This window comes from Phascolarctos cinereus, unplaced genomic scaffold, assembly GCF_003287225.1.
Source record: "Phascolarctos cinereus isolate Bilbo 61053 unplaced genomic scaffold, phaCin_HiC Scaffold_4;HRSCAF=312, whole genome shotgun sequence".
Lineage (NCBI taxonomy): Eukaryota > Metazoa > Chordata > Mammalia > Diprotodontia > Phascolarctidae > Phascolarctos > Phascolarctos cinereus.
Window position 1 is genome coordinate 323,700,190 of NW_027555847.1, and position 19,769 is coordinate 323,719,958.

The following is a 19,769-nucleotide window of genomic DNA, read 5'->3' on the forward strand; positions in this document are numbered from 1 at the left end:
AAACAGAAGCTATCCTCAGCTGTCCCCCTCTGTGATGAGGGTCTCAGGCAGGAAACCAATTACCAGCATGACTTTATCTAATTAATTTATTACTAACTTCTTCTCTCTTCTTCCTGCTGATAGACTTTGGAAACTGCCTTGAGCTTCCCTGTTCCACCATGCTCTTTGTCTCCACCAGGACAAAGATTTAATTTGAGTTGAAATCAAAGGCAACAGCAAGGGAAAAGAATTAAACACCTTTTAAAATACAAGACCATGTGCTGGCCATTTGGAGAGATATGAAGATAATTAAGACAGTTCCTACCATCAAGGAGGTTTTAATCTAGTAGAGGGTGATGAGGCATGGACTCTGACAAATACACTGTGAGTTGGAATAAGTACATATTTACATTCTCTAATAGATAGATTCATGATTTTATCAGCATCACCAGTCCCTCTATTAATGCAGATGGCAACCCTTTCACTCTTCAGTAAACAGTTTTTGAGTTTCCATGGCTAAAATTATCCGTCAGCTCATGGCTAGCCTACTGGTGAATGTCTCCAGATATACCTGGAGTGATGCTTATTTTACAGACCCACAACATGGTTGTTGGGCCTAAGTTTATAGTTTCTTATGATCCTCTTTTTAAATGTTTGTGTTTGTTGATGGTTGTTAGGCTCGCAATAAAAAAAAGAAAAGGAACCAGAATGATTTGATTGAGTAAGGGGGGGGGATGGAAGGAAGAGGATAGGGAGGAGAAGGGGGAAGAGAAGAAGTAGAAGCAGTGGTAGTAGGAGGAGGAGGAGAAGAAAGAGGAGGAGGAGGAGGAGGAGGAGGAGAAACCAGTAATTGAGGTTGGTGCTTCCTACTGTAGTATCATGATTCCCATCTCATGCCCAATTAGGTGGAAGATTTGAATAGAAGTCTGTGGAGAGTGGAAGAAGGAAATGGTAAATTCTTATGTTGTGGATACATTTTTTGGTCAAAGACATCTATAACTAGTACAGAAGACACCCAACCCTTGAAATTAGAATTAGAATTTTGTGTTTGAATGGGAAAGGAGCTGTCCAAAAACTGAATGAGCTGCTTCTGGAGGTAAGAGGATCCCTGGCACTAAAGGTCTTCAAGTATAGATGGATGACCATTTTCCAGAGATATTTCATAGGCAGTTACTTGTGCAGCTTGGGGTTGGACTAAGTGACACTTGATCTACTTCCCAACTCTAAGAATGTATAAAAATGCTGTGAGATCAGCAGAGGAAGCCTCATGAAAAAGGTAGTCTTCGAGTTTGAGCTTGAAGAATGGCCAGGGGTGAGGAGCCTTCAGCCTTGAGGCCACATGTGGCCCTCTAGGTCCTCAAGTGTGGCCCTTTGACCGAATCCAAATTTCACAGAACAAATCCTTTTGCTTTTTTTTTCCAGGTTCCCCACCCCTGGATTAGACATCAACAGGCAGAGAAAGAAAGAAAAGGACTTCTATGGGAAGTCCTTTGCCTGCACAGGGGCCAATGTGAACCAATGCACAAAAATGAAAAGTGAAGTCTGTGTTTGGATGATGGTGAGTAGTCCAATTTGGCTGGAGTGTGCAGAACAGGAGGGGGAAGAGCGTGAGATAAGACTGGAAAGGTAGATTAGGAGCCAAGTTGACAAAAGTTGGAGACTTCTGCTCTCTAAGGAGGCAGAGCAGGAAGGTGCTGCCCAATTCCTGAGCTCACAAACTTGTAGCAATCAGAAAGACACAAAGTTACAAGTGTGGCAGATTAATGGAACCATTGCATAACTATAAGCCCCGGGAAAGCTTCAGTTTTTAGAAAAGCCAGTGAAAAGCAATGAGGTTTATTATAGGTCATCTTGACATTGAGTTCTTCCCAAGTTTGCTGGAAAATTTTCTAGTTATGAATACTCCAAACAGACTGGATGGAATAATAGTTTCTGGAATTCCTCAGGGTGTGTGTGTGTGTGTAAGACAGACAGAGGCACACAGAAAAAAAGACAGGCAGAGAAAGAGAGAGAAAATGAAAACAAATTTCTTGAGGACAAGTTAGCACCTAGTGTAGTGCCTTTCTCATAAATGTTCGTTGAATGAATTAAACGTTAATGGAATGCTAAAGGATTTGGCCTTTATTTAGAAGGCAATGGGGAGTCATTTAATTTTTTTCAACAAGGAGTGAGGGGATCAAACTCGTGCATAATGAAAATTAATCTGGTAGCCACCCTACATAGGATGGAGAGGAAAGAGACTGAAAGTGGGGAAAACCTGTATTGTTACAGGAATGCAATCGAAAGGTAATAAATGCTCAAATTGATGATAGGTGGCAGAAGATCTGGGAAACATGGGAGAAATGTGAGAGAGATACATTACAGTGATGTTTTTACATCCTAAGCAACCATAGCTACAAAAGATTGGTAAAAGAAAGTTCTTGCCACCAAAGCCCTTGCCATTGTCAAATGGTTCAATACCAGAAAAGGATATAATTTTACTGTGTGACATTAAATGATACTATCAGTGGACATGACATCACCACCTGCTTTGCTGCTGCACCCTAAGAACTGTGGGACCTTTCCATCTGTCTTCTATGTGTGGTCTCCCCAATAGAAATATGAACTCCTTGAAAATAGGGACCGTTTGGGCTTTTCTTTTAAAATTTGTATCCTTAGCACAGTGTTTTACACATAATAAGTACTTAATAAATGCCTTTTTATTCATTCATACATGCATGCAGTTGACAGGACTTGACAAACAATGTAATTTGTGGAACAAAGGGAGTGGAAGAAGGGAAGAGGGCTCCAAGGTCATGAGTCTAGGTGGCTGGGAAAAGAGTAGTGCCATTGATGGAAATAAGAAGTGAGGAGGAAGAGAAGGTTGGGGGGAGCAGCGGTCTCCCTTTGGAAATAATTAGCCTTCTCTTTGTACACAGTATCATTTCTGAGCAGTTTCCAGCTTTTCTCAACAAAGGAGCAAAAAATGAACATATCTTTGCTTTAGTTTGTAAAATCTACCCACACACATGATAACCTCTAGGCACTTTCACATTCCTAGATCCAGAGCTGGTATCTAGCAATAGGACTCACCCAGAACTGCTAAGGGAAAGGTTAGAGTACAGCTACCCTTGCTGCCCTTCAGGGCATGTGGCAAAGCCCAACAGGTCTGGGCTCTTTGGACCACCAAGGAAGTGAATTCCAGATCTGTGAGCTCTGTACTAAGATAGCACCCTAGCCCTGGAGTGCAAATCCAAAGATAATGGTTCTTTGTAGTTGTACATAAAGTTTCTTTCAAGGAGCCCAAAGCACTCATCTAGCCATGCCTTACTACTTTCTCATAATTTCCCTGAAGAAAAGTACCATGGTCCATCATCTTCATGGTGCCCTCCCACCTGATATGTCTGAGAAAATAGAGCAGAACTTGGTGTTGTGAGGGAAACAACTATGACCTTATACAAGGTCCTCATCAACTGAACAATAATATATTGTTGTCTGTGCCTGAGATCTCAGGTAGCTTGCAGCACAAGGCTTCCTCAGGGCCATATACAATATAAGAGAGCACAGACACCCAGGGAAAGCTAACTAGACACACCAGACCTCCCCAGAGTTCCGTTTTTCTGCCACAATGTCTCATCTGGTTCTGTTGCCGGACCCTGACACCATGAAATTGATAAGCCTGGCTACCTCCTTCCCAGAGAAATTATGAGAGGGTAATGCCCCTGGACAATACCCTAACCAATACAATGAGTTCTGCAGTTCCAGTGTACAGGCCACATTGGGAAGATCAAGTCAGAATCTTCCTGCTGGCAGAGACTCAGCATGGTAAAAAAAAAAAAAGGCTTATACTTTCATGAAGGCTATTAGATGCAATTCAACTGCTCTGCCTCTTATTGTGGCAATTAGAAGAGAAGTCCAGAGGGTTGGATGATTTGCTACAAGTTACTTGGTAAGAAAAGAGGAAAAAAAAATCAGGCCTCTGCTGACTAGGAACTTACCTACTAGTTTGATCGGTTCTGTGTATAAGCAGAGAAAACTGAAGTCTGTGGGATATGAACCAAGGGTCTTTCAAAGGCCCATTTGACCAAAAAACAAAAAACAAAGCATATTTCCTATTTATAGGGTGCTCTAGCTTTCCACCAATCATGGCTCATTTTGGCCTCATGGACATGCATAGTAGAATAGGAAGATCACTGAGTTCTCATTCAGATTCTGAGTTCTGACACTGAATTATAGTAACCCTATGGTTTGGGGCTTGTCACTTAACCCTCTGGAGCCCTATTTCCTCATCTATAAAATAACACAGGTAAGAATTAGAAATGTGTAGAATTTAGAAGGCATGATTAGGTTTTGATCTGCACTATTGAGAATACTCATATCAACGAGAAGCCATGAATACACGGCAGTATGACATTGGTTTGTGTGGAATTGGTAACGCATTATTAAGGTCACAGATTAGTTATCTCATCTGGTTTGTTAAGAGAATGAGGAGGCGGTGGGAAAGAAGAAATGGGAGATGAAGAAAGATGATGGTTATGGGATCTTGGTAGGTATCTGTCCTGGCAAAACAGATGGTCTTAAAGAAGAAAATCATCAACAAAACAAACAAACAAACAACAAACCAAAGTATTGTGAGATGGAACATGAGTCTACTAAGAAGGTTGCTCCCAAGGCAAAAATCTTATTTTGCAAGGACTTCCTCCTAGCAAGTCCCTTCTACTCTGCTTAGATCAGAGAAAATGTTGGCTCTCTTACCACTTATACATTAGTAAGAATTTGGTTGGTTAAATGATTCCTTAATATCTCCTGGCTGGAATAGAGCCTTAAGAGAACAGATCATGGGACAATAAATTTTGATAGACTGCTGGGGCAGCATAGTCCAATGGAAAGAGCTTTTATACCAAGAGATGAGGGATGATGGGTTCTGTTCCCCACCCTGACACCAGCAACTAGTTTTGTTAACTCTGAACAAATAATTTGGTCTCTCTAGGCTTCTACTTCCTCATATGTAAACTGAAGGAATTAGAGTAAATCAACTTTAAAGCCCCCTCCAGTGCTAACATTTCTATGAATCCACATAGAAAATGGTTCAGAGTATAAGATGCTCTGGGCAGCTAGGTGGCACAGTGGAGAGAGTGCTGGAACTGGATCAAGAAGACCTGAATTCAAATCTGACCTCAGACCCTTACCAGCTATGTGACCCTGGGCAAGTCACTTAAACCTGCTGGCCTCAGTTTCCTCATTTGTAAAATGAGCTAGAGAAATAAATGACAAACCCCTCCAGTATCTTTGCCAAGAAAATCCCAGTGGGGTCGTGAAGAGTCAGACACGACTGAAAATGAATAAACAACAATAATAAGATGCTGCGGGGAGGGTTGGCCTGGGGGTAGGGGAGGAAGCACAACTCTGTGAGGTCCAGGATGCTGAAGATAAACTTTCCCTACTTCATATTTTTGCCAGGCTGTGACTCCTTCTCTGTGTGAACCACTTTGGGCTTTATTCCACTGCTTTAGAAAAGTTCTCCCTCATTTCAGGTACAGAATTGACCCTAGATGTACTTGGAAACTAAACCAGGAAAAACTTGCATTGGATTCTGAGCTGGTACATCTTCTTCATGGACTCAGAAAAGGGGGACTGAGTAATAATGATAATAATAGCAATATTTACATCAAGAATCCATTATTTCATCAGTGTGGGTGTAGCTCCCACTGATGCCAATCCAGCTGCACTGGGTCTTAGTAGACTGTTTCCTGATTTGCTGTGGATGAGAAAAAAAAAAATTCATCACCAGTGGCCAACCCTCTAGTTTTGAGCTTTTCAGATTTTTTTCTCTGAATTGCACAGAATAAGAGGGCATGAGTGGGTTCACACTTCAGCAGAAGCCTGGGTACCTTGTAAAGAGCACTCCCACTTCTGAATAAAATTTAAACCACTATTAAAAAGTATGAGGTGGGTAGGTGGTACAGCAGTTGATAGAATGCTGGAACTGGGGTCAGCCTAAATTCAAATCTGACCTCAGACACTTACTAGCTGTGTGACCCTGGGCAAGTCATTTAATCCCTGTTTGCCTCAGTTCCTCATCTTTAAAATGGGGAGACACTGGAGAAGGAAATGACACACCACTCTAATACCTTTGCTAAGAAAACCCCATGAACAGATCCATGGGGTCACAAAGAGTCAGACATGACTAAATGACTGAACAAAATTTTAAAAGTACCCTTGGTATTAAAAGAGAGAGAAATTAAGAAGTAGGTCAAATAATTGCTAGATTCCTAGGCACAAGGCAACAGAAAAATGGAGATTTCTGCTAGGGATGGGGAAAAGGTGATATTTGTATAAGGGAAAAGAAATAATCATCATATGTGGGCTTCACGATTTCTCCTACTTCACTATCTGACCTTGGGCAAGTCTCTTAAATCTCCCTGGCTCTCAACTTCCTCATCTGTAAAATGAAGGGGTTAGATTATAAGGTTTATTCCAGTTCTAGATCTATGATGCTTTCTTAACACATGTATAGAATTGAAAGGTCTTCAACAGCTATCCAATCCATTTTACAGATAAAGTAGCTGAAGTATAGAGAGGTTAAGGTAGTGGTCCAAAGTCACACAAGTAGTAAGTGTCAGAGGCAGGATCTGAACCTTTGCTCTCTCCATCTAAACTTACCAAATGGGACTCTCTTCCTGGTTCAGGCAACAATCCTCTTTGACACAGCACTGCACTACTTTACCCCAACCCCTCCAACTCTTGTACTGGGAACCAAGGAACCAAATAGGAGCCCCTAAATGACACATGTTCTTGTCACCAGAAGTGGCCCAAGTCCATCCTAAGCCTCACACATGCTTCCTGGGAAGTGTGCCACAAAAGGGCTGTGAGGGGCTTAGAGCTTGGTTAGACATTGAAGACTCCCAGGTCATCCACTGTATCCCAGGTCATCGCCAGTCATTTTGACTTTTGTCCTGTTGCTGGACTCTGATGACTCTGGAAGAGAGAGTAGAGCTGATGACCTCAAGCAAATTCTGTCTCACTTAAATCCAATTTGTGTACCAGTCAAAAGATATCACCCACATCATTTTGCCAACATAGTGATGGCATTTTGGAGAACAAAGAAAACAGCCAACCAACCCAATCCAACAGATTATGCTGGGCTCCCTTGATTTCCCATCACATGTATAGGTACACATACAGACAAATGAGTGTATTTGTATGTTTTAACTTAAATATCCGTAAGACCTAGTGAAAATGGATAAATTAGTATATTTCCCTATGGTTTAAAAATGCAGTAATATGGAATAGAATTCTGCACTGTGTTCTTCGCTGCATTGAGTTTCCATCTCATGGCATCAGAAACTAGTTTCTGTCACCTCAAAGCTCAGTTGCATCTGACTCTTCATGACCCCATTTGGGGTTTTCTTGGCAAACATACTGGCTGGAGTGATTTGCCAATTCCTTCTCCAGCTCATTTTACAGATGGGGAAACTGAGGTAAACAGGGTTAAGTGACTTGCCCCTGGCCATAAAGCTAGTGACTGAGGTCAAGTTTGGTTTCAGGTCTTCCTGACTCCAGGCCAGGCTCTTTATCCACTGCACCACCTACCTGCCCCAGTCATCTTAGGGGAAAGTAAGGTATTCCACTCAAGTCTTTATCTCTTGAATTAATCATGTAAACAAAAAGATGCTTTTGCCAGACCCGTGGGTAACCCCTTTCTAGTTTATAATTTTATCTTTTATTACCCCTCCTGCTACTACTTGGGTAGGGAGTACTTTGTCTTGCTATCAAGCTATTTTGTCTCCTATCACGGTTTCTTACCTAAGGCAATCATGTTTACAATGGTCCCTTATCAAAGGCTTTAAAAAAAAAGTCTAGTTCTGTTGCTTTCTTCCCTTTTTCTCCTGTGGAAGTAATTCATCCCAAAAGAGTACCGTGAAAACAAATCAAGTAAGTTCTTTCAAGCCAGGCAGGTCTTAGTGGCTTTCACCATCAGCTCTGCTCCTACATACTCTTCTCTTGCCTGGCAGACAAAGTCGTGGCTAATATTTTTCTTAGCTAATGTGACAGACATACATGCCTACCATTTTTAACAGTTATTTGGTAACAGAAAGTCCTAGGCTCAGCTCTTGCTCCGTTTCCAGTCCAGAGCTTCCCCACCCTCATTCACAGCTGACCAGGGACTGGGTTTGGCTGGGAGAGGACAAGATGGACACCAGCCGCAAAAGGGGCTCCATCTGGGAAGTCCCATCCCCGGCCACTTTGCAGCCAGTTTTATTGGAGGGATCGGGTTCTGTTTCAGTCCACAGGGGACACCTCTTGAGCGCTCGCTCCTCAAGCAGCTGTGGGTGTGTCTGTGCGTGTAGGCAGCCAGCTTGGGGTGGCTGCTGAATGCTAATGTTCTGCCCACACCCCTCACTTGGGCTTCTGCTGTTGCCATATCCCTTTCAACCAATCCCATTTGGAACTCGCTCTGCTCATGCCTGCCTTTGCTCAGGCTGCACCCCTTCTCACCCTCGCCTCGGTCTTCAATCCTGGAATGTCAGCCTGGTCCTGGATGCCCAGCTCATTCTGCATCTCCTTCCTTTAGCTTACCCCATTTCCTCCAGCCTGTTTTGATTTCTTCCTGTTTCCCTTCCTGTGGCAGCCTATTTTCCTTCTGAGATGGGCCTTCCTTAGGAAGGCAGCTGGGTGGCCAGTGGATAGAGCGCTAGACTTGGAGTCAGGGAAACTTACATTCAAATCCTGCCTCAAATATTTCTTAGCTGGGTGACCTTAGGCAAGTCACTTAACTTCTCTAGCCTCAGTTTCTCCATTCATAAAATGGAGAAAATAAACACCTATCTCACAAATTTGTTACCATCAAATGATGTCAAACTCTTAAAATTAGAGAGCTTTTCGTACTACTCTCGTTTTAAAATAATGGCTCCTTCTGGAACTTCAATACTTGAACACTTCCAGGATCAGTGATTTCATTTTGGGGGTCGTTTATTTTGCCTGGGTTTTGGAGGGTTGTTTTGGTCCACACCTGTGACTTTATTGATGTAGGGAATTCCTCCCAAAGAAACTACCTCCTTCCCCCAGTGTAGATCTCCTGCTTTTTGGTAACTTAAAGTCTTAAAGAGTTGAGAAACTGAGAGATTAAACATCTTTTCTCGGGGTCACACACAGCTCATATTTTTCAGAGTCTTCCTGACTCCTAAGATGAAAGGCTCACGGATCTAGAGCAAGGGTCAGCAAATTATGGCCTAAGGGCCAAATCCAGCTGGCTGGCTGCTTTTGTACAGCTAAGAGCTGTGAGCTAAGAATACTGTTTTAAAAAAATGTAATCAACAAAACTTTATTTAAAAACATAAAAAAAAAATCTTTAGCTTGGGTGGCATTTGGCCAGTAGATCACCAACCCCTGATCAAGATCCGAGGTATCAAACACAAATAGAAATGGGGGCCATTCATCCATATTTAAGGATTTCTGCTGGTGGCATGCTGACTTAGTTTTAAAATGTAATGTTATCTATGTTTTAGTGTATTTTTATTTATTTGTTTAAAATTTCCAACTTACTTATTAATCTAGTTCTGGCCCCCGTAGGCAATGTTGCTGGCAGCAGGGTTTGCGACCTTTGATCTTAAGCCAGAAGGACTTGCAAGCCATCTAGTATGGTTTCGGTTCACTGCTGTGCTGCCTCTCCTGGTTGTGGATAGTTCTACCAAAGCATATTTCTATCCTTTTATACCTTAGCAGATCAGCTTTGTGTGTTGTTGTAGCTGAAAAAAGTTCATCACTTGAAGGTCATCCCTCCTGTTGGCAAACTGAAGCCAGACCTCAGAGGATAGACCATGCCTGGGTCCATTGTTTTACCAGGCTTTGTAGGAACTATCAGAGCTTGCACTCAGCCTGTACTGCCTTCAAAAGTCCAAGGTCACCTCCAGAGCACAATGAAGCATCAGAAGAGGGCCTTAGTACTGTTCAAAAATAGCTCTTTCTAATACGAGCTGGGTATGACACTGTCCTGTGGCTCCATGGCCTTCCCACAGTAATTTGTATAAACATTGTCCCTGTCCAGATGGCTCTTAATTCAATTAGACAAAGACAACACAGGACATTCTCATCAGCCAGCACTAATTGTAGCTTCCCTGGATGCATGGCATTGTATTTCATATTGGTGTAGACCATGTCAGTGGAATCTCAGTTGGGGCACTCCTTTTTATGAAACATTCACTTAAACTGGTGAAGGCAGAGAGAAGAAATGAAAGATGACTCCTCCACGGACAAAGTTAGGATAACATGACATCAAGATCAAGAATTTTGAGGTCTGCTAGATTCACTTGAATGGTCTTTACAAAAAAAAAATAAGTAAAAGCTTACATGTATCTTTTTTTAAAAAATACATCTTTGGGGTCTTTTTTGTTTGTTTTTATATCACCTACATTTTGCCATGTATCCCTCATTACAAGGATGTTTAACTTGAGGTCAGTGATTTTTTTTTTAAGGAAGCATTTCAATAACTGTATTTCAGTATGTTTGGTTTCCTTCAAAATCCTATTTTTATTTAGCAAATTTATGAACGTTATTCTGATAAAGGGCTTATAGGCTCCACCACACTGCCAAAGGTTGAGAAAAAAACAAAGGTTAACAAAAAGGTTAAGAAACCCTATTTTATAATAAGGAATAAAAAAGGTAGAGATTTCAGAAAATTTACCAACACATGGGGAAAGTTTCCAGGTAACTTTTTAAATTTTCATCATTTCTGCAAGGCTAATGCTGTGCATGCAGTAGGTACCTAATATGTGCCTGTTGACAGATATTTCAATATTATATTGTAGTTTATAAAGAGGTTTCATAGATATTACATCATTTGATCCTCAGAATATCCCTTGTAAGGTAGATGGGAGATATAAAATTTATCTCCATTCTGCAGATAAGGAAACTTGAGATTCTGAGAGGTTAAAGGATTTGCCCAAGATCACAAGAGTTATGACTCATATTCAGCCCTTCTAGCACCATATACACTGCTTTTTCCACTGTATTGCAATTGCCTCTCCTTTGAAACAGTAGAATATAAGCTCTTTGAGGGCAGGGCATGTTTTTTGTCTTTGTATCCCTAGCACTTTGCACAGTGCTTTGCACATAGTGAGTGTTTAATAAAAGTTGACCAAATTAAATCTGATACAGTCTTAGAACCATGTTCTCTTAGATGACAGAAAGGGTATGCTAGATCTCCCCTTGTATACCTATCAATAAGATAATAATAATATCAATAAGATAAGACAGCACATTGAACATGATAAGAAAATGGGAGACACATCGCTAGTCCAATCTCTGCTATAAAAGTTTGCTACTATGATAAGTCACAATCTCATATTTCAGTTTCAAAAATTCAAAGATTCTTTTCATTTTGAATTAAAAATTCATGATAGACAAGAGTTCTACAAGATTGTTATTGATTTCTCTCCTCAGAGGTTCTTAATTTGAGGGTCTATCAATAGATTTCAAGGGGTCCATGAACTTGAATGGAAAAAAAATTAAATCTATATTTTCAGTAAACTTTTGTTTCCTTCATAATTGTATGTATTTTATTTTATGCATTTAAAAATATTATTTTGAGAAGTAGTCCCTAGGCTCTATCAGATTGCCAAAGGGGGCCATGATACAAAAAAGGTTAAGAATCACCACTTTAGGTAAAAGGGCAAGTTACTTTTTAAAAAATATACCTTGATAGATACCTAGATTATTATAAAAATCAAAAATGTACAAAAATGTACCTAAATATTGCACTAGACTGCACATACTAGACCCAAGAAGGTCATTCATTTTTTTTTTAAAAAGGGGATTCCTTATACAACAAAATGAATGTAACCTCCCTTTTTATGGTAGCAAAGAACCAGGATTCAAGTCCCACAAATTTTGATACAGGAATGTAATAGAATATTATTGTACCATATGAAAGTATGAATATGATAGGAAAATATACACAATGACTACAAGGCTATAAATGGAAGGCAATCCCAAAACAATCAAAAGTGGATATTGATTTTGCATGACTTCACATGCATCAATTATATCAAACTGCTTGCCTTCTCAGTGGGTAGGGGAGAGGTGGAAGGGAAGGAGAAAATTTGGAACTCAAATTTTAAAAAAATGAATGTTAAAATTTTTTAAATGTAATTGGGGGATATTTAATTATATATATATGTATATATATATTATATATATAATATATACATGCATATATTATATATATATGTATATACACATATATACATATATACACACATATTAAAGTGGATGTTGCAAAATTACAAAGAATAAGTATGGTCCAGAAGAAGAGATATGAGAGGATACCATCACACCCACCCTTCTTTGCAAAGGTAGGACATCCATAGGAGTGTCACATTGCATGTACTGTCAGATTTTTTTCAATGTATTGATCAGTTTTGCTTACTATTTTTTCCTTTCCCTCTTTTTCCTTTTTTTCTTTTTGAATATTTTTGGTTATAAGAGATGGATCTCCAAGAATAGGGAAGGAGGAGATAAAGGGGAATATTTAGAGAGTGTAAAAACAAAAGGCATCAATATTTAAAATTTTTAAATATTATTTTAATTAAATTAATTTTAATATTATTTATTGTTTAATATTAGAAATAATTAGAAGAAAAAGTAGCTTTATAAACACAAAGTGTTATTCCTGGAGGGAATCAAGGAATGAATTTTTTATTAATGATGCATTAAATATTGAAAATTTATTTTCACTTAACAAGTATCAAATCCAGAGCCAGTCGAACATTGCTTTTTGAAGGGAATCAAAAAAAAAAACAAAAAAAAAGATTTTTACTTTCAGTTCCCCTATGAGAAAATGTTTCCACTTTCTAGACTTAGTTGTCTGTATACATCTAAAATGAGGAAAGTAAAACTCACCTGGAGAATGTTGGCAAATTGTCACAATTTCATTTAGTGCAGAAGTTCTAAAGCTTTTTCTTCTCAGAACCCCTTAACACTCTTAAAAATTGAGAACTCCCCTCCCCCAAAGAGCTTTTGCTTATGTAGGGTACATCTATTGATTACAACATAGAAATCAAAATATTTTATATTATTACAAAAAAGTTTGACCTTTTGAACCCCCTGAAAAGGTCTTAGGGACCTCTAGAAGTCCCCAGGCTGTTGCTCTAGTGAAAAACTCAGAAAGCATAAACTGTTAAGAACTTGACATTATGGAATTAGTACCTCAAGAAAAACCTAAGTTTAGAAGGGACCCTGGAAAATCTTTTAGTTCACACATCCATCTCCAAATAGAGTTTTACTCTCATGTAGTCAAACTTTGATAAAGCTTAATTTTTATAATATGTATAATACGATCCCTTTTTTCTGAGATCCTAAACCACAGAAAGTTCTTCCTGATGTCCACTCTAAATCCAACCTGCTACAATTTAAATGTTATCATTCAGTTGTTTCAGTCATGTCTTACTCTTCCTGACTCTATTTGAGGTTTCTTAGCAAAGATGATGGAGTGCTTTGCCATTTCCTTCTCCATCTCATTTTACAGATGAAGAAACTGAGGCAAACAGGGTGAAGTGACTTGCTTAGGGTCACACAGCTAGGCAGTGTCTGAGGCCAGATTTGAACTCAGGAAAATGAGTCTTCCTTACTCCAGGCCCAGCACTCTGTCTACTGAGCCACCTAGCTGCTCATTTAAATAAATCCTTTTACTCAAACCCACCCCTCATGAGAAAGTAGTATTTATTGTCAATCTGGGCATTCTCCATTCTAGTTCCTAAAGGTCAATATTTAAGTTGCCATTCCCCAAGCGTCTTTTCTCAACCATGTAAATGTAGAAGAGGCAGTGTGGCACAATAAATAGAGAGCTGGATTCAAAGCCAGGAGAACTGGGTTCAAGTCTCATTTCTGACGCATACTGTCTGTGTGACCCTGGACAAGTCCCTTATCTTCCCCATGCTCTACACAACTCTCTAAGGAGAAGAAAATCGGCATTGGTAGAGGGAGTTTCCACAACTGGGAGTTGCCCATGACAATGAAATCATAGGTCTGGTCCCTAGCCTTATAGATGTAATTCACCTTTGTTGTTCAGTTGTGTCCTACTCTTCGTGACCCCATGGACCATAGCTCGCCAGGCCCTTCTATCCTCCACTCTCTCCTGAAGTCTATCCAAGCTTACATTCATTGCTTCCATGACACTATCTATTCATCTCATCCCCTGCCATCCCCCTTTCCTTTTGCCTTCAATTCTTCCCAACATCAGGACCTTTCCAATGAGTCCTGTCTTCTCATTATGTGCCTGAAGTATTTCAGCTTCAGCTTCAGTATTTGACCTTCCAATGAATATCCTCTGACCCAGCACTACCACTACGAGGTCTGTATCCCAAACAGATCAAAGAAAAAGGAAATGTACAAAAGTGTTTATAGCAGCTCTTTTGTGATGATAGAGAATCAGAAATCAAAGGGATCCCCATTAATTGGGGAATGGCTGAACAAGTTTCGGCATATGATTGTGATGGAATACTATTGTGCTACAAGAAATGATAAGCAGGATGGTTTCAGAAAAACCTGGGAAGGACAGGAACCAGAACAGGAAGCATTCCAGTAAGCCAGCAGCAATCCTGTGGGTGATCCGGAGCACCAGTGTGGTGGAGCAGGCAAACCCCAACACTAGGACCCAACACATGCCTCAGCACAGCCAGGGGAATGAGCAGACTCCAGCTCCAAGAACTGCCATGTGCTTCAGGGAAACGCAGAAACACCCCACCAGCCTCAAAACATTCCAGACACCACTACTAGGACCCCAGCTCAGCACCAGATAAGCTTCAAGACCCCTACAGCCTCCAACAGCTCTAGCCATCCCCCCACCTTCACCCCTCAACACGGCATCAGACACGATGGGGCCTCAGGGCAACATCCGTGCAGCAGCAGGTAAATAGCTACTGTCTGCTGCCCCTGGCACAAGAAGCCTGAGATGATGCCCCTCCACCCTAGGAGCAGAGCGCAACTTTAAAAGACAGGAAAAAGACCAAAAGAAGGATGAACATAAAACAACAAGAATCTGACCAAAGAAAGTAACTATGGTGACAGAAAAGATCAAGACACAAACTCAGAAGAGGACAACAATGTCAAAACACCTATAGGCAAAATCCCAAAGAAAAATGAGAAGTGGTCTCAAGTCCAGAAAGAACTCATGGAAGAGTTCAAAAAGGAGCTTAAAAATCATATAAGAGAGGTGGAAGAAAAACTTGGAAAAGAAATGAGAGTGATGCAAGAGAAGAATGAAAAAAGAGTCAACAGCTTGGAAAAAGAAAACAACTACTTAAAAAGTAGAATTAGCCAAATGGAAAAGGAGATATAAAATTCCCCTGAAGAAAACAACTCCTCAAAAAGCACAACTGGCCAAATGGAAAAGGAAATACAAAAGCTAACCGAGGAAAACAACTACTTAAAAGTTAGAATTGGGCAAGTGGAAGCTAATGACTATATGAGACATCAAGAATCAATTGAACAAATCCAAAAGAATGAAAAAAATAGAAGAAAATGTAAAAGAGTTCATTGGAAAAACAACTGACCTGGAAAACAGATCCGGGAGAGACAATGTCAGAGGCATTGGACTACCTGAAAGCCATAATCAAAAGGAGGACCTGGACAGCATCTTTCAAGAAATTATCAAGGAAAAATGCCCTGATGTCCTGGAACCAGTGGACAAAATAGGCATTGAAAGAATCCATTGATCACTTCAGGCAAGAGATCCTAAAATAAAAACTCCAAGGAACATTATGGCCAAATTATAGAACTATCAGGTCAAGGGGGAAAAAAAAATACTGCAAGTGGCCAGAAAGAAACAATTCAAACCTCAGAGCGCTCAATCAAGATTACACAGGACTTAGCAGCTGTAACATGAAAGGATCAGAGGTCATAGTACATGATATTCTGGAAGGCAAAAGTGCTAGGGTTACAACAAAGAATCATCTACCCAGTGAAATTAAGCATAATATGTCAAGGGAAAAAATGGTCATTCAACATAATAGAAGGATTTCAAGCTTTCAGAAGGAGAAAAGCAGAATTGAACAAAAAAATTGCTCTCCAATATCAAGACCCAAGAGAAGCCTAAAAAGGTAAAAAGGGGAAAGAAAACATAAGGGATTCAATGGAGCTAAACTGTTCACATCCCTACATGGGAAGATGATACTTATAATTCTTAAAAACTGTACCACTAATAGTGCAGCTAGAAGGAATATTCATAGACAGAGGGTATGGGTATAAGGTGAATTTGAGGGAATGACATAAAAAAACTAAGAGATGAAAAAGAGGAGTATAGTGGGTGCAGAAGGAAAGGAGAGATAGAGTGGGATAAATTATTTCACATGAAGAGGTGCAAAAAACCTATTACAGTGGAGGGGAAAATGGGAGATTGGGCGATAGGCATCACTTGAGCTTTACTCTCATCAGTATTGGCTCAAAGAAGGAATATTATGCACAATCAGTTAAATATAGAAATCTATCTTACTCAATAAGGAAGTAGGAAGGGAGAAAATAAGTACAGGTGGGGGGACTGACAGAAGGAAGGGCAGATCAGGGGAGGTGGCACACAGAAGCAAAACACTGGTGAGAAGGGAAAGGGTGAAAGAAGACAAAGGACAAAAGGAGGAAAAATAGGATGGAGGGAAATACACAGATAGTAATCATAACAGTGAATGTGAATGGGATGAAGCCTCCATTAATATGGAAGCAGATAGCAGAGTGGATCGAAAACCAGAATCCTACAATATGTTGTTTACAAGAAACACTTGAAGCGGAGAGGCACATACAGAGTAAAAGTAAGAGGCTGGAGAAGAATCTATTATGCTTTGGCTGAAGTGAAAAAAAAAAGGCAGGGATAGTAGTCTTGATCTCCGACAAGGCAAAAGCAAAAATAAACCTAATTTTAAAAGATAAAGAAGGAAACTACATCTTGCTAAAAGATACCATGGACAATGAAGTAATACCAGCACTAAACATACATGCTCCAAGCAGTATAGGATCCATATTTTTTTTTCATTTTTTTTAATGAGGCAATGGGGTTAAGTGACTTGCCCAGAGTCACACAGCTAGTGAGCGTTATGTATCTGAAGCCTGATTTGAACTCAGGTCCTCCTGACTCCAAGGCCAGAGCTCTATCCACTGTGCCACCTAGCTGTCCCCAAGGATCCATATTCTTAAAGGAGAAGTTAAATGAGCTATAGGTTCACCAAAAAAGAGATAGCATTGCAAAATGTAAAATAGATCATTTTGATTATATTAAATTAAAAAGCTTTTGCACAAACAAAATCAATGCAACCAAGATTAGAAAGAAAGCAGAAAACTGGGAAACAATCTTTATAGCAAATGTCTGACAAAGGCCTCATTTTTCAAATATATAGAGAACTGAATTTATAAGAATATAAGCTATTTCCCAATTGATAAGTGGTCAAAGTATATGAACAGGCAGTTTTCAGATGAAGAAATCAAAGATATCTATGGGCATATGAAAAAATGCTCTAAATCACTTTTGATTATAAAAATGCAAATTAAAACAACTCTGAGGCACCACCTCATATTTATCAGATTGGCTAATATGACCAAAAAAAAGGAAAGTGATAAATGTTAGAAAGGACATGAAAAAATTGGGACACTAATATGTTGTTGATACAGTCATGAACTGATCCAACCATTCTGGGGAGCAATTTGGAACTATGCCCAAAGGGCATACTGTGCAAACCCTTTGGTCCAGCAATACCACTACTAGATCTGTGTCCCAAAGAGATTATAAAAAAAGGGAAAAGGACCTACATGTGCAAAAATATTTATAGCAGCCCTTTTCATTGTAGCAAAATATTGGAAATTGAGGGGATGCCCACCAATTGGGGAATAGCCAAACAAGTTGTGGGATATGAATGTAATGGAATACTATTGTGCAACAAGAAATGATGAATAGGCAGATTTCAGAAAAACCTAGAAAGACATGTATGAACTGATGCAAAGTGAAATGAACAGAACCAGGAAAACATTGTACACAGTATCATCAACATTGTGTGATGATCAACTATGAATGATTCAGCTCTTCTCAGTAACACAATGATGCAAGACAAGTACAAAGGATTCACTAAGGAACAGGCTATCCACATCTAGATAAAGAACTGATAGACTCTAAATGCAGATTGAAGCATACTTTTTTCACTTACTTTATTCTTTTTTTGTTTTTTTTCTTTTGATGTGTTTCTTCTTTCACATCTGTGACTAAAATGGAAATATGTTCTACATGATAACACACATACAACATATCAAATTGCCTACCATTTTAGGAAGAAGGGGGGAGGGAGGGAGAAAAAAACGAAACTAAAAATCTTGTAAAAATGAATGCTAAAAATTGTCTTGACATGTAATTGGGGAAAAAATAAAATACTCTTTAAAAAAAAATAAAGTCATGGGACTTTAAAAAAATAATAAAACCTAGGAAGACTTACATGAACTGATGCAAAGTGAAGTGAGCAGAACCAGGAGAACATTACACACAGAAACAGTAATATTGTAATGATGATCAACTGTGAATGACTTAGCTATTCTCAGAAATTCAAAGATCCAAGACAATTCCAAAGGACTCATAATGAAAAATGCTATCCACCTCCATAGAAAGAACTGATAGAGTCTGAATGTGGCTCCAAGCATACTTTTTTAAACTTTATTTTTTCTTGGAGGTTTTTTGTCTGTTTTCTTTCACAACAAGGCTAATATGGAAATGTTTTGCATGACTGCAAACATATAATCTATATCAAATTGATTGCCTTCTCAAGAAGAGAGGAGAGAATTCAAAATTTTTAAAAATGAAAGCTAACAATTTTTTTTATCTGTAATTGGGAAAAAATTTTAATTAAAAAAGGCACATTCATTAGATCTGAGTGGTACAATAGATTGCACTGCACCTGAAGATGAGAAGACTTGAGTTCATGTCTTGCCTCAGACATTTACTAGCTGTATGACCCTGGGCAAATCACTTAACCTCTGTCTGCCTCAGTTTCCTTATCTGTAACATGGGGATAATAATACCACCTAGCTCCCAGGATCAAATGAAATAATATTTGTAAAACACTTAACACAGTCCTTGGTACATAGCAGGTGCCTAATAAATGCTTATTCTCTCCCTAATAATGCACATATGCTTTGGGCCTGGGTTTGTAAAAGTAGAGAGACTTGGTTACCTTTGTGGCTTCTTTGAATCATTTGTTATTATTTAAAAAAAAAAAAGGTTATAATCACAGAGTACACCAAAATGCTGACTTGTGTATACACATGCTTGCATGTATCAACAACTCAGAACATAGTAAAGGACCAGGGCACTCCAAAGCAGAGAAACCCCCACAGAGGCCTGGGATCCTCAACTCCAGGCCGTCTGTGGCACCCCCAAACCAATGACTCTCTACGTCTCCCATCACACGCAAGGCAAATAGCTGTGTTTGATGCGTTTATTCTGATGTGCGATCAACAATAGTTCTTTTTAACTTCTAGCCAAGGAAAACGAATGCAAATGGCTAACCATAATCGGGATTTGATGAGTACAAATAAGGACTAACACAGCATTCAAGTTTACAGCCTTTTGGATAATCCCAAAACAATTAGTGCAAGGCAAACTCCTTACAGCAGCTGCAAGAGTTCATAAATAAGACTTTTCTGACTTTTATGTATGTAAAATCTTACTATAAATGTTGCATTAGTAATTTTTGTTTCAGGCAATTTTGTTATGTATAATCCAGAGGTGATTAGTTTAATCCCTGGTCAGGCCCACCCCCATACTCCACTTTGTTATTCACAGCTAA